The sequence below is a fragment of the Calypte anna genome, chromosome 2 (genome assembly GCF_003957555.1).
Source record: "Calypte anna isolate BGI_N300 chromosome 2, bCalAnn1_v1.p, whole genome shotgun sequence".
NCBI lineage: Eukaryota > Metazoa > Chordata > Aves > Apodiformes > Trochilidae > Calypte > Calypte anna.
The window spans coordinates 76,984,913-76,994,945 of record NC_044245.1 but is presented as its reverse complement, the minus strand read 5'-3'; positions in this window follow the sequence as shown (position 1 = coordinate 76,994,945).

The following is a 10,033-nucleotide window of genomic DNA, read 5'->3' as shown; positions in this document are numbered from 1 at the left end:
TGGCTGCAGCCAGCAAGGATGGATGCTGATCGGTATAGACAGCAGACATCCCAGACATTACTGTTCAGTGTCTGAATCACATGGAGGCTTTTCTTCCCAGATGGAGTAGATGGTGAAATCCTCAAACCCCAAAATCCATCAAAAGCAACAGATTTATCTCCTCTTCACCTGAGATCTGCTGAGTCAGACCTTCCTCAGCATGTCTTTCCGGAAGAGGGAATACCTTTCTAGCTACTCACTGTGGACAGAGGCAGACTAGGTCAAGATTTTTGCCAACGTAGTCTGAAGGATGCTAGTCTCATCTGCTGTTATTTTTTCAGGTTTTTCCAAGCTTGTTTTTTCACAATAAAATCTGGTTTTCTTGCAAGCAGGAAGCTATTAGTCATTCTCAAATGCCCAGACGTTAACATTTGGTTTATTAGAGGCCTAGCTGCTGATCCTTGGAGAACTTGGAAGATTTTCTGAGGCTTTTTCTCCTCTGGCAAAAATTAGTTGAAGGTGGTCAGATGGCTTAGAGAGTGTCAGACAAGGACACGAATGGATTGACCAACAAACAGTGAAGTGTGCAACTGTTTCATGCACTTAGGAAACACTTGTTCATGCTAAGTATGACCTTCAACAACTCTGCCTTGAGACTTAAAGTGTCATTTGTTCATAAAATGAAAAAAAATAGCTAAAGTGTTTTAATTTTGGGGGATATTTCATGTCTACCTACTTTGCTCAAGTAAAATGGAAAATTTAGAGTAGATTTTTCTAAAGCTGTAATGACTCTTTATGAACTATTCATGCAGGCATATTGCTAGGACTTATTAGTGCAGATAAAAGGCATGTAGGAACAACCTAGGTAATGAATCTTGTATTCCCTGGGAGTACAAAATCAAAATCAGTGCTATTTTCCTAAAATTATTCTCCCTATTAAGTTTAAGCATTGTTTTATTTGCTGAATGTCAGCTGCCCAAACACTTCCTTTAACACTGGGCTTTGGTGGTGGGAGACATTACAAGTAACATGAGTTGATTTCCCAGCTCCCAGTTCCTGCCATGTGATCTTCCAGCTCTCCTTAGAGCTCGTGGGGCTTGACATAACCTTTGGGCAAAGTGATGAGCTACTATTACATGCATTGAACTGAAACTGCATGAATAAGCATAGTCCTTAATGTTTTGGAGTGATGTACTTATGTATTTTGACAAATTTGCCTGAATCTTAAATATTTATATAGCTCCAGAATGTAAAGGAGATAATTTTTTCCCTAAAATATTGTTTAAATATGCTAAATTAAATTTTTTTATTTGGCTAAAATAATTGCTTTTGTAGCATGAGAGTGGCAGATAACTGTATTGCTAGTAAGTGACAAATTAAGAGCTGTCTGCCAACAAGGCAGCAATTGCTGTGTGCTTCCACTGGGGGCTATCTTATTTTTTTATGCTCACAAATTTTAGCATAGAAAAATCACTTTTTGCCTTATTATGCATTTTTCTAATGCATGAGTGAATAATTTGATTATTTACTTAATAGTTACCGTGCGAGTCACTTCCATGTGTGTGAATTATCAGGCATGGAGGAACGTAATGGAGTGCTATGGGATTCCTCTAACACAATGTGTTTATGTCCCACTGCTGATGGGTTCTGTGGCATCAGTGGGAGGCAGGCTGAGCAGAGTGAGTATTTCTTCTGGTGCTATTTGCACAGATTTTTTTAGGCTTTGAGCATTTCTCCTAGACAGCAAAGAAGGACTAATTTGGGCAAGGGGTTTTCTGCACTATGAAACAGCAGATCTTTGCTTTGTTTGATTAACCCTAGTGTGACAGAAAAATCCCTCTGTTAGCTTTGTGCTGAGCTTCTATGTTGATGAGAAGCAGTTATGTGCAATGTTAAATTTGGGGCTGATCACTTGCTCAGATGTCCAGAATCTGCTTTCAGATACTGACGGATGGTACTGTTCAGTGTGGACTAGTTTAGTTGTTGTTTGGTATTTATCTGTATTGCTGCTTGAACGCAGCATGTGTCTTTGGAGAATGGATCAAATACTGAACTTTTAAAATGATTGATCCTGGACAGTTTGTGTACATAACACATTATCACTGAGGTCAATGGAGATACAAGTGCTTTGAAGAGACAGAGTTAAGATGTATTTTCTGAGGTTTTTATTGTTACAAAACCCCTTACCACCCTAATTAAATAATTCTGCAAAATTGTCTTTAGGTGTTGTTAAAAAATAGTGTACTTAAGATTTTCTTTTCAAGAGCAAATCAGCTGAAGCTGATAAAGAGTTCTGCATTAACTGACTGTAAATTCTTGATTTTGAATAGAAAAAAGCGTACTTGAAGTTTACTAACTTGTACCAAATCTCTTCACCTGATTGGATTCCCACTTCTTCCAGAGGCAGAACTGGTTAGGTAACTCAGGGACACCAAATTTCGTTCAAGAGTCTTTATTAATGCTTCAAGTGAAGCTTGACCAAACTTTCTTGTATGTTTTTCAATAGGTCTGACAGTTCTAGTCCTATCACAATTAATTGAACAAATCTTGACATATTTTCCTAACATTTTATTATCCCTTATGCACATCTAGACACCTTTAGAATGCAGAAATAAACAAACAAAATCCAGAATATTTCTTTTTATTTTTATGTATGTATTGAATGTAATTCCTCCTGTTACTTCTGGTATCTTAACAGTAACATAATTAACCATGTTTTCTGTGCAATTGTTAAATGATAAAATACAGATGAAGATGTTTACATGTTTTCCCCTACGGGATGCTTTTGCTTTGTTAACATTAAAGTTTTATTTTGCTGTGATCAGCAGTTACCTTGATTGTCAGTGTTTTTACAGCATAACCAAGTATAAACTATTTTTAAATTAACTTATTTTTTCATTACTAAATTTGTATCACATCTAGGACAAACATCTTTTATTGAAGGATAAAAAGCTGAATAGGACTTTGAGCAACCTGGTCCAGTAGAAAGTACCCACACCCATGAAGGGAGATCAGAACTAGATGATCTTTAACACTCCTTCCAACCTAAACCATTCTGTGATTCTATGATTCTAAATACATTTGCATTTCCATTTGCTAATGTAACATATGGGAAATTCTGTGATAGCTCTTCTCCCATTTCACATGATAGTAATTTTCCAATTTTGGCTGCAATGCTGGCTGTGACTGGAGGCTAGACCTCTTGTGGCTGGCTATACCAAGGATGGCAATCTTTCCAGGATATGGATCAACACAAGAAGTGTGGTTCTTCCATTCCATGAAATTGTTCATTCAACCAGGAAAACACCATGGACTGTTAAAACTGCCACGAGGACATTTGACCTGGGGTTGTCCTTCACGAGCTGAAACAATTCCAAGTTTTTCTTCCATTTAGTTGGTGCTGGCAAAGTATCAGACAGGACTTAATTTTCTGTCCACTTTTGCAGTAAAGCAGGCAATAGGCTTTGTTTAAAGGTAGTGGAGTCCAGTGCATAGGATGTAGGGGTGCTCCTCCAAGGTGAGCTCCACTCTGCTTTCTGAGAATGGAGATCTTTCCTTACAGTCACAAAGTGGCCCCTAAAACTGCTGACATGGTTGAAACTTGGTCTGAATGAGGTCTGTAACCATTTTGTACTGTACAAAGAAAGTCTGTCAGTTCTGTTACATACTACCAGACAGGGCAAGCCTGTCGTGCTTCTAGGGCAAACAGGCATGGGAATTGGGAAATAATATGCAACACTTGTCTCAGGCTTAATGCAGATATGTGTAATACAACTTTAGATACATGATAAAGAGACTGAAGCAGCTAAATCCAGGTGGTAAGTGGATGAGTGCAGCTGCATAAATTCCCTGCTGGTTTTATTTCTGTCCAGGGTCCATCCTGCATGCAAAGAAGTTCAGCCAGGGAGACATAACATTTTTCTGCTGGCTGCAGTTTATGCAGCAGCATTTTAGGTTTCTTACTTGAGAGGACATTTGGCTTCCTGAGCATTTCTTCAGGGTGGCCACCCCTGGGCGTGCAGGTGGCCAGGCAGCCTTCCTCTGCTCTTGCACCATGCGCACGGGTACCTGGTCATAGTATGGCAGATCCCTTGTTATAACATGGCATTCACCGAGGGTCATTATGTTATTTCACATCCCAGAATAAGAGAGAATATTAATTTTTCAGGGTCCAGTGTGGAATGTAATGCATTCACTAGTGATGGACAGCCCACGGCTCTGCTGGACTTGAGTCTGGGGAGCAAACACTCTGGGATGACCTCTGATACAAGACTCTCCCCTTGACACTGCTTTATCAAAGGTAAATCTGAAATTCATTAGTTACTGGACAGGCTACATGTATTTCAACTGAACAGAGATTTAAATGAGATGCTAATTTTTCATTTTTTGCAGATCACTATTAAGCCATCCTGTTTACACTTCCACAGCTTAAGTAGGAACAAATCTTGTTAATCAATTGATTTGCTGTTTTACCTCGGAAGGAAGCAAAGATTTGCTGCATGTATGCTCTATGCATAGAGATAGCACCACAGGGATCCCATGAGCCTGCACTGAAAGGATGCTGGGAGCTAGAGGAGCCTTGCAATTAAGCAGATTAACAGTGATTTCTTTTCCTGAGTCTGGCAGCAGGTGTCTATAACTGACTCTGTGCTTTGCAAGATGATAGATACATCATAGAATTAATGCACTGTTACAGTTAATGAGTTAATTTTTACTTTTCAGTTCACATCCATAATGGCATTTTGCCAGTAGTGAAAAGTGCCCCAAAAAAGAGATGGTTTGCACTCTAGCTGGTGGATTTTATGAATACATGAGAATGAACTTCTGGGAAAAGAATATGAAGGTTTTATGTTTGATTTTGCATTATTGGTTGGTGCTAACAACATAAATGCTATTTAAAACTTTTGGAGATTTTTGAACAAGCTGGCAAGTTTCAGAAATCTCTCAGCAGTTTTCACTTAATAATGTCTCCTACTCTTGTAATGGATCCATCAACAAAGGGAAACCTCTGAACTATGATTGACCTGCGAGCATCACAAGAGTGGCCACAATTTCATCATTTCATGTATCACTTGTGATCATACAGAGGAAAACTGTTCTTCAGAACAAATCCAAAGAACTTATATCTTGTTCTGGGAAACTATATAAAAAATTTTGACTGAAGCAATGTCAGTGAGTGAAGTTAAGGTGCTCATCCCTCTGCCAGACACTGTTTCTAACAAGAACAGCACACTGAGCATTCATTTCATGACTGCCAAGTCTTCATATTCACAGTGTTTTGGGCAATCTGTCTAGAGACTGTCAGCTCTAGGTGTGGGATGGATAGGTAGGTAGGTAGATAGATAGTCTGTAGGAAAATTCTCACCAATTAAGGAAAGTTATTTTTTGCTTTCTGCCCCAGATAATGGCTAAAGACAGCATGCATTTAAATAGCAACAATACAACAGATTACAAAGCCATGAAAGTGATTATAAAAACAATTGTAGCATTACAAGGGTTATACTGTATGTAGCTATCTCTCAGAAAAAAAAAAAAAAAAAAAAGAAATGCCTTTTTTTTTAGGATATGGGAGGATATAGGACATGGGAGGATATTTCGGAGGATATAGGACAAATCTACTGGGACAGGATAATTGGTCAATTTTCTTTAAAAGCCTTAAAAGTAGCTTATAATTGTCATCAGCTGAATTGTTGCAGAATTGTGTTGTGCTTTCATCTGCAGCTAAAATCAGGTGGGCCATTATACAGTTGTGAAATATGGAGTTTATGTATTCTGCCAGCAAAGTAAAAAATAGCATTACACTCATGCAGGTGATGTCAAATGACAGCACATTTTAGGGTGTCTTCTATATTTTAGCTTCTTTCTTTTTATTCCAGTAACAGGAAACACCTAGACAAATAAATGCCTTGCTAACCGAATAAGAGGATTCACTGGAAGTTGAAGCCTTAGCTCTCTCAGTATACTTCAAACATTCTGGCACAAAACTTCAACGTTTTTAAGGTGGGTTTTTTGCGAAACAGCACTGTTCCAGGTGGCATCTGTGCCAAAATACCTCATGTATCCATGGCACGCACATTCAAAAGCAATTGGAAAGGGAATCTTGCCTGGGGCTGATTGTGGTGTGAAAGTTATAGGTCAGCTTCTGCCTCTTCACTGAAGGGCCTGTCTTCAGAAGAAAATTGTTGTACCCTTCTTCTTAGGTGAAGGAAAGAGACAGGCACTTCCAAGGTATGGCTGAGAGGCACTGAATCACCTTTTTGATCTTCATGCTTCACCTTGATGATTATCTAGAGATAAGGAAGCCTGGCCATCAAGAATGCAGTCACACCTTTCTGTTCGTAGTGGGGCATTACACCTACCCTCAAAATGTGGATTTTCTCTTTATTTATATTCTTAATCATTGAATACTCACTCAACCAGAGGAGTGAAAATATTTGGGAGAGGGTGAGGAAGGTGTTGCACACCTACCAGTTCCATGTGGGAGATAAACTGGGCTCTATGGTGAACCTCAGCAGCTTGTTGCTCCTTCTGGGAAGCATCCTCAGTCAAGTTGACAGCTTCCCACCACTTTGTTTTTTAATGGGGTGGCCACATCCTCCCCATTTACCCCCCACAGCCTTTGTGCCTTTGAAAAATGCTGTGACAGTGTAACCCACAATTACCAGAAGCAAAGACCCATCATTACATTTCCATCAGACTGTGCAAATACTAATTTTAAAACACAGGAAGTCCTTTCGTGATCGCCCAACTCCATTCTTTAGGAAGGAAACCAACAGGCAAGAGTTAAAATCTAGGTGACTGATGGCACCTTCTTTACAAGCTTGGTTTCTGTACCAGTAAATTTCAGAATGCAAAACAACTGTGCCCTTCTGTCTCTTCCCAGACAGTGAGGTAACTGTTATGAAGATCAACGTTTGGTAAGAAATGATAGGGCTATTCTGAAATAAGCTGCAATATTTTTTTTTTGGTACCTTCTGTATTAAAAAAAAAAAAAAGAAAATAGGACTTATAGATTCTAGAAAGGCAATACATTTGGTTATGATTGTTATCTACACATTAATGTTCAACACTGAAATACAGTCAACAGCTTGCAGTTTAAGTAAATGCTTTCTCAGTGAAGTTGAACATTTATTTCTCCAATGATTTTTTTTTTTTCCACAAAAATCTGCCTTTACAGATCTATCAGTTGTCAACATACAACTATAGTTAGCTGTTTATTTAGCCAGAATTGATGGGTGGTTTCAACCAAGCTTCAAGCATCCTCAGTCTTGTGACTGGGGACAGAATCTGGATTGATATGTGGCTATTACAACATGTATATAATTGTAGAAATCTTATTGCAGATTAACCAGGCAAGCACTAAACATATGTGCTTCACTTTTTGTCCCAGAGTGATGAAACCAGCAGCTTTCAAAGATACTGACCATCAAATACTGGAGTATTTATGCTGAAAATGCAAAGAATGTATTTTAAATTGATTGCTTTCTAACAAAGGAAGTAAATTTTTTTTCTCATTGATATATTTAAGAATTCAATTTAAAAGCTCAATTTTTCAAATTAAAAATAGTTAGAAATGTAGTCCATCCTTTCAAGTCTTTGAGAAAATCAGCTACTTGGTGGCTGTGGATGTGGGATCTGTACCTAAGAGCTCCATAACTTGCAATCATCACAAGGATAGTGATGTAAGATGCATAATCAGGGGACCAGGTGGGACAGAATAATCTTTTCTGAGCTTGGCATCTGAAGAGGTTTTTGTTTTTTCATTTTTAATTTTAGTCACGTATCTAAACTTACTATTGGCCTAAGCATATATGTTCTTTGAAAAACAGTGAAAGGGGTTTTTTTTAAATTATTTTTTCAGTGATGAATTTTCTCCAAGACTAAAACCAGCAAGGAAAGTAAACCAGGCCAGAACAATAGAGTGCCTGGAACATTTGGTAGAGCTCTGTGATCAGTAGGTAGAATAGTATTTTTCTTTGAGGTGTAGGCATGGAGGAAGGGTAAATTACTGTATTTTTCCATTGTGATAAATTTTCGGGAAGACCTGGGCTCCTGGAACTTCTTTTTTCAAAGTCACTTTTGATAGTTACAGTAAATTTAGCCATCAGGAAATGAAGTCATCCTTCCTGACTTATGACAAAGTGCGAATATCAGCTCTTTATTCTCCTGAAGGTCACATGATTTGAAAATTGCTATGAATGTTGACTTCTCACACCAAAAAGAATAAACACTGTGTTTCCAACTGAAAGGCCACTAGGTTCACAAGACACTTAATCTCAATTCAGAATAAGGACTTGAACTGTTGCAGTCATGTCTCTTTGGACAGCTGTATACCTCACATGGTCTCTTAATACTTTGAAGACAGATTTTATCAGCTCTTAAGTAGCATGGGAATGTATTTTTTTTTCTGAGTACAGACTTTGTAGCAATCTAGTGCTTTTAGTTATGTTCTACTCAATTTTTAATGTTCAAGCAAAGTTACTAGCTTGAAGAAAACGAAGGAAGCTTGATGTGAAGTTTTCATATCTGTAGAGGATATGAGAGAATCATGGTCAACACTGTCATAGCAGTATGAAACTGCCATCAGAAGTCTTCATTTATGACAGCACTTTTTATTTCCCGGTGTTTGGAAGAAGAAATAAGGGCATATTGTCTGATAAGATCTGTTAGATAAATTTTGAGTTCTTTATGGTTACTAACATCCAATCTACTTAAGCTTAAACCTGTGACCTCTTTGACATTGAACCCCCTTCTAGGAGGATCAAATATACAGCTCTCTTCAGTAGAGGCAGCAAAGTTCAGTGGTAACTTGATCACTATGTAAACATCTGGCATCTCCTTCTGTCCAGGGAAAATTGTATGGTTCCCATTTACTCTCAAGACAATCCATCAAGAGGCCTGAGTAAGCACGGAGTGTATATTCATGTCAAATAGTTCACCCATAATTCTTATTTTTCATCCTGAATCTTCCTTAAGAGTAGCACAAAGTGGATATATGTGGGTGGATAAAGGAAGGGAAGGCTTTCCTAGCTGAGACCCACATGTCTGGAATTCTCTCAGTATAGTCATCAACTGGCCAAGTAAATATCCTGTGTGGGATCCTTCACAGAAAAACTGAAGATCTCTTCCTTTTCTCTTTATCATGGTTTCTGTGAAAACATTGTTTTGTGTGGTTTTGATGTAAGTGAAAAAGAGGACAGAGTTTTGTGTTCAGAGTTTCTTTCAAGTGCCACTCCAAGGTCCCCTAACAGAATTAGTTTTATGTTACGCAGTTCAATTAATTTGTTGATGAGATTCTAGCCAGTAGTTACTGAGGAAACAGGAGGTTTCCAAGAAAGGATGATGTTAACTCTTCAAATGAAACTACAAGGGTCTGAAGCTACACTAATTTTTGAACTGCTATCTCAGAAATCTCTCTTGACATTTGCTGAGTGTCAGTCGGCCACATGACATCCTCCACTTCTCCTGACGTAAACCTAGAGTACAGTCACAGAAGTCAGTGCATGTTTGTGCAGTTTGTGCCTTTTGATTCTGTTTCTAAACCCTGTCCTCTGTATATACTTGCTTTGAAGAGGAATACAATAAAATGACCAACTTATTTTTCTAGCATTTTCCTATCTTTTTGGAGAATTATATTAAGATGTGGGCTTCAAGTACTGGCCTGATGCTGGCTAGGTTGTTTTTCCTCTTGTGATTAAGTGGCAAGGTGAGTTTGTATTGCCAGAAGCATAGCTGCAGCACAGGGAATGGACTGAGACAGAATAAGAATTTTGTTTTGCAGACAGGCCAGACTTATTTTTGGTGGCTTTGGCTTGGTCATGTTTCAGAAACCTCATTTCATAAGGGTTTTTCCTGCCTTCAAAACCTCAGTTGTTTTAACAGTAACAATAACAAATTATAAATGTCTCCATCTGTAAGAGAACTAAATTGATCAAATTGACAAGCCTGTGTTACCCTTGACACAGGGAACAGGCGTGCTTGGGTGCTCTGCAAACATTGTCCAGAAACAGTGCTCTCAGGCTCTGTGCATATTTCTGGACAGCAGAGAATTTCT